A 6,628-nucleotide genomic window follows, 5' to 3' on the forward strand; every position below is an offset into this window, starting at 1 on the left:
AACTTGAGATTTAAAACAGAGTGAAAAGCGCCACATCAATCTCATGGATGACCCAAGTGTGGCTATCACTCCTTCAAGACTGTCATTACAAAGGAACAAATGGCCCCTTACTTTAGGATAGCACAAAACATAGCACATAGAATTATAATGAAATCTATGTCAAAAGTCTCAATGGATTTATAAGCATATTTATTATTCAAACATATAACACATAAAATGAAGTAGGGAGCAGCAAAAAAAGAAAAGAGTTTCAAGGCTCATACACTTTTAAGTGACTGTAGAAATAGCAAGCAAATTATGTCACATATCACCCGAAGTACCAATACTCACATAACTTATTTACATAGCAATTTAAGTGCTCATGGTACTAATTGTCGACGACGTTTCGATCCCTCAATAAGATATGGGGACCTTCATCAGGATATAATGGATTATACCTGAGTCGAAAATGCCTGTAGGAGAGATGAAAAAGAAGGGAGTGAGAAAGGAGAAGAAGCGGGATCGACAGACCAAGAAAAGGAGGTTAAAAAAATTATTTGACAGTTTTTAATGATTATGTAGAGTCTTAAGGAAAAGTACAATCAGTGAAGCCATGCACATACCTGACCAGGTGTCAAGCAAATGTGAAACACCCTATGGAACTTACTCACAATAGCTGTGAAATAAAACAAGCTTGAGAGGATGGTGTGATCCCTAATTAAGAGGTAAATTTAGACAATAATCCAGAACGGGAAAAGTGACAAATCTATGGGGGAGCACCAGATTGGGTTGTCCAGTTCAAAGAAAGGGCAGGATTCCCATCTGTGATGATGTGGCACAGTGAAGTCTAAAATTAAAAATAAATATTTTTTTTTATTGTTTTTATTCTGACCAGCAGATACACATTTTACAAGTTGTATTACAAATAGTACAATATGGCAGTTTTACATTCGTAGAGCGAAATCGTAGTGTACATAAAATTCAACTTTCCGGAGCACACATAGCGGGGCATTTATCAGTGATTGCATGATACAGCTCCACCACTCCTCCCCCACCTATCCGTACGCGGCTAGCTGTCTCCTCTTTAGGCAATAACATTTATGTATCGTCCTCCACACCAGTGCGGGACCTGAATAGCAGTCATATATCGTGTTTAATCAGGAGTTCTCTGCAAGTATAATGTCAGCGGCTCCCAGAAGTCTCTGGGCCTGGACGCCATTGGTATTTCTTCAGCATAGGCCTTTAGAGTCGTTTTACAAAACGTCATGTCAGTGATCCAGTCCTTCAGCCTAGGCGGTCTCTTATCACCCCATCTTATCGCTACTTTGCGTTTTGCAGAAGCATTGACACTGCCAGGACCTTCCTTTGTCTAGCTTGCTTGAGTTTCTTGATCCCCAAAAGGCATGTCTGTGGTGTGTTTGGAATATGTTCCCCCAGCATGGTTTGTAATGTTCCCGTGACTTCGCTCCAGTATTTTTTTTTAAACATCATTTTTATTGCATCACCAATAGAAATGTACAGACAATATAATCATCAGTAAATACACAGCATGTACAAGATTAGTATGGTCCAGTCCTTCTCCATCCGGGGGGTTCACCTCGTCCTCGGTGTGGGTGACCTCATCCCTGATCACTTCTCGTAACTCCTTACAACGTCTGACCGCTACATTAGGCAAATATCTCTGGGTTGCTTTTGCGATTTTCACCCCTCCCCCTCCCCAAATTTCGGTACCCCAACACCTCTCCAAACCAGCCTCCTACCCACCCTCCCCCGTGGTCGCTCTGCGCTGGGTTAACAGTGTAAAAGTGTCCGGTGTGTGGCAGGAGGAAGTAGTCATTCGCTAAGGTGTGTTCTCCTGTGTAGTGATAGGGTCTGCCCGGTCCAGTTCGCTCTCGCCCTCCTGCCCCTCATCATCCATATCACGGAGCGCCTGCACCATCACTTCCCATGCAGTCGCCCTTTCCAGAGCTTTCTCGTCATTCAACCTCCAGGCCATCTGGTACCGTAGTGTACTTTCACACGCGGCCCATCTCAGGCATTCCCCATACCATCTTTTATACGTGGGTCCCACTCTGGACTTCCAGTTTCTCGTGATCTCCCGCTTGGCCAGAATAAGCCCTAAATCTATAAATTTACTAGTCGTCTTGTTCCTAGGCGTGTGAGGGAACCAATGAAGGACGCCAACCGCTTTAGTGAACTGGATATCCCTATCTGTCGCGCCGTTAAGGGCCCGCCCAACTTCCCGCCAATAGTCTCCCAGAGAGGGGCAATCCCACAGCATATGGCCCAAATCCGCCCCAATTGTGTTACATCTGGGGCAAGCAGCGTCGGCCACCCCAAAATACTGTTGGATTTTCCCGGGGGTGAGGTATGCCCTGTGAATGACATAGAAGTGAATTAATTGAAACCTGGCATTTCTCGAGCTCTTCCGTGCCCGCCTTAGCAACTGGCCCCAGGTCGTGTCAGGTATCTCCACTTGAAGGTCCAGCTCCCACTTGGCCTTCAGGGCTGCCAAAGGCTGCAAGGCCTCCCGCTGCATCCTAGAGTACAAGAACGTGACAGCCTTAAAAGTTCCCGCCGCCATCATAGTGTACTGGCAGGCCATCGAGGTGCCCGGTTCCTGCAGCCCTTCCCCCCAGTGGGTTTGCATAGCGCCCGTGACTGCTGCGTGCAGCAAGTAGTCGCCCCTCGGGAGGTCAAATCGCTCCTGCAGGTCCTCGAACGGCAGCAACACCCCATCTTCGTAGAGATCACCCAGCATTTGTATTCCCGCCTCCTCCCATCCTAGCAAGCGCGACCAGTCGCCTCCATGTGGGAGGGCGGTGACCATCCCCAGCGGAATTTCGGGGGCATACATAAGGCGGACACCCGCCCGCTTACGGGCCCGGTCCCAGCAGAGCCGGAACGTCCGCTCCTCGACCGTCAGGTCTCCCACCCGGAGCTTCTGGTGCAGCGTAATGTACGCCAGAACGTGCCGCGGAGTGCCTTCCACTCTCGCGTCCTCGGGGCCTCTATATACTCTCGCCACCTCCTGAGTAAAAATCTGCAGCTGCGCGGCTAGGTAATACCCTTCAAAATCCGGCACCGCCATACCTCCTTCATCTTTGGGGCGCAACAGAGTGTCGAGCGCTATGCGCCTCCCTCCCGTGCCCCATAAGAAAGCTATGAAAACAGAGCTCGGGATCCATACCGGGAGTGTCCTAAAATAGTACAAAAGCCTGGGCAGGGCTACCATTTTAAGCAGGGAGATTCTACCAGCCAGGGATAGCGGCAGAGTCGCCCAGAAGTCCATGGACCCCCGCAGGGCATTAATACAGCGAGTGATGTTGCCGTCCAGTAAGTCGGTCGGGGTATGATAAACATAGACCCCCAAATAATGCAGACAACGCGGCTCCCACCGGAGTTCCTGAGCAGTGAGTGGGCACGGTTCTCCCGGCCTCAGGGGGAACAGGCAGGATTTAGGCCAGTTGACCCTCAGGCCCGACAACCGGCCGAACTGCCCCAGTAGCTGCCGCGCCCCCTGGAGCTCGGGGCCCGCATCGGCCAGAAACATCAGCAGGTCATCTGCATACAGGGAGATGAAGTGCGGCCTTCCCCTAAATGATAAGCCTGCGTAGTGGCGGCCCAGTCTGGCCTCCGCAGCGAAGGGTTCCATCGCCAATGCGAATAGGAGCGGGGATAGGGAACAACCCTGTCTAGTGCCACGCCTGATCGGGTATTGTCTCGAGATCAGTGTGCCCACCCGAACCCTCGCTACCGCCTCGGTGTACAGGACCTTGGTCCAATTTATGTATCCGTCCCCCAGCCCGAAGCGGCGCATCACCTCATACAAGTATCCCCATTCAAGGCTGTTAAATGCCTTCTCAATATCAATGGAGAGGACAAATGGGGAGACGGCACCCGGCCAGTCTGCACCCATCAGTCTCGTAAGTCTACGAATGTTATGAGTGGTGTTGCGTGTCGGTATGAAACCACACTGGTCACCGTGAACAAGGCTTGTCATGTGTACCAGCAGTCTGTTGGCCAGAATTTTGCTGAGGATCTTGTAGTCCGTCGTCAACATAGACAACGGACGGTACGAGGACAGAGCCGCACCCTCTCTGCCCGGTTTCAAGAGCGGGATCATGAGGGCCTCGCACATGGAGCCCGGGAGTCGACCCCTCGCCTGTGCCTCATTGTACACCTCGCGCAGCCGTGGGTCAAGGTATTCTAGGTATTTACTATAAAATTCGATCGGTAGCCCGTCAAGTCCCGGGGTCTTATTTCTGGCCATCTGTTTTACTGCACAACCTATTTCTCCAAGAGAGATGGGCCGACCTAGCTCTTCCGCCTCCGAGTCCTCCACTCGTGGTAACTGTAACCCGTCCAAGAACTCTTCAAGCTCCTCCGCCCCTCCCGTTCCACCACTCGCATAGAGCCCCTCATAATAAGCACGAAACTTATTCAGGATCCCGGGTTGAGTGTGGCAGGGCTCCTCCCCTGTCTCCTGGATCCCCATGATCGGCACTCCCCTCCGAACTGGGTTAGCGAGCCAAGCCAGCATCGACCCCGCCTTATCACCTTCCGCATGCGCCCTCGTCATGTACGCCTTGTGATCGAAGCTACGCAGCCGCTCCAGCTCTACCGCCAGCCCCTCCCGTGCCCCGCTAAGCCCCTCCTGCAACTCAGGGTGATTCGGGCGCCTCTTCTCTAAGTCCCTCAGCCGTGCCTCAGCCTTATCTAAGTCATCCAACAGAGTTTTCCGAGCCCCAGCCGTGTGCCCAATACAGTGTCCCCGCACCACCACCTTAAACGCATCCCATTCTACCGCCCTCGTGGAGGCCGAGCCACTGTTCTCCTCAAAGTACCTCTCAATTCGCTCACCCAGGGCCTCCCTGAACAACAAGTTATCTAGGGTGTCGGGTTGCAGGCGCCATGTTGGCACGCAGTTAACAGTCACCATCCAGTCCAGAGACATCAACAAAGGGTTGTGGTCCGATAGCGTCCTGGCCAAGTATTCCGCCCCTCCCACCGCGGGGAGCACACACGCCGAACAAAGAAACGCATCCAGCCTCACATGCAGGTCATGTAGGTGCGAGTGAAAGGAGTAGTCCCTAGTGGTGGGGTGCAACGCCCTCCATGCATCCGTGAGGGCCCAGCTCTCCTGCCATTCCAACCTACGCTTGGCGACCCTATGCACTGGGGACGCGCGCAGCGGGGGATGGGACCTATCTAGTAACACATCCTCAACCGAGTTGAAGTCCCCCCCCAAGAGGACCGGCCCTGCCAAATAACCCGCCAATTTGCCCGAGATGGTAGACAAGAAGGCGGGCAGGTCTACATTAGGAGCATACACATTACAGAGAGATATCACCCTGCCTCTCAGCCTCCCCTCCACCGCCACATATCTGCCCTCCGGGTCCACCAATGACTTTGTGACCTGGAAGGGGACCCCCGCCCGTATCCAAATCAGTGTCCCCCTTGCAAAAGCTGAGAATGTCGTGTAAAATAGCTGCCACCTCCAGCGCCTTTGCAGAGCAGCCCCTTCTTGCTTATTAAGATGTGTCTCCTGCAGGAACGCTATATGAACCCCCCTATGCTTGAGGTACGCCTGAACTTTATGTCTGCGCGTCATGGACTGCATACCCCGCACATTCCAGGTCACACATTTCAACGCCCCGGTACTAGCCATCCCCCCCTACACAACCGGACCAGACAACAAAGAGCAATGTCCTTACAAGTCCCGCGACTACGGGCCCACCCACCCACCCTCTCCAAACAGGAAGCCGAACCCCTCCAACAACAACTACCCCCCGAGCAACCCCAACTGCTCGCAACTCCCACCCCCCCAGGACAGGCCCCCCGCAACTGGAAGTACCCCCATCCAAACCAACACTCCCGACCACCCCTCAAGGAAAGGTGGTAATAGTCGCAGTCCCCACTGCGGTGACCTTAGGGGCCAGTAAGGCGTGGCTCGATGCGATAGAACCTCAAAGCAAATCAGCCCCGCGCACTCCACCCCGCAATCCCCACATTACAGCTCCCCAAAACCTCAAGTAATAGCGTTCCGCTGCCACGGGCCCAGTGCCCCGGTGTCCAGCCAACGAGTTCACTCCACCAGTTCAGTTCAACACGCCTCTAGTATCTCCTCCGAAGTCTGCGGTGTCACAATAGGGCCCCGGGCTCCACCAAATTCCGATTGTCCCGTCTCCGAGCCCGTGCCCGGGTCCTCTGATTCTGTGCCCTTCCCGGACTGACTTCTGGCGGCCCTGGATAAGTCCGCTACCGCCTGTAGCGCCGCCTGCCTCTCCGCCTCCGTCTGCGACACCGATGGTTTTCCGGTCCTCCTGCGGTTCCTCCTGATCCGTTGGGATTGCCTGACCGGTTGCGCCACCTTAGCCTCCTCCTCCCTGGCCTTAGCACCGTCCGTTCCCGCTTTATAAGTGTCCCACCAGTCCCAAGCGTCCGCGGATGTCGTGAAGAATAGTGATTGCTCATCCACCACCACTCTCAGCTTGGCGGGGAACAACAGGGAGTACTTGATGCCTTCCTTGCGGAGCTCCCGCTTGAGGGACAGAAAGTTTGCCCGGAGCCGCTGTGTCTCAAATGTATAGTCCGGGAACATGGTGACTCTGTTGTTGTCCACTTGAAAGGGCCCTGCCTCTCTCGC

This window comes from Lissotriton vulgaris, chromosome 4_1 (genome assembly GCF_964263255.1).
Source record: "Lissotriton vulgaris chromosome 4_1, aLisVul1.2, whole genome shotgun sequence".
Lineage (NCBI taxonomy): Eukaryota > Metazoa > Chordata > Amphibia > Caudata > Salamandridae > Lissotriton > Lissotriton vulgaris.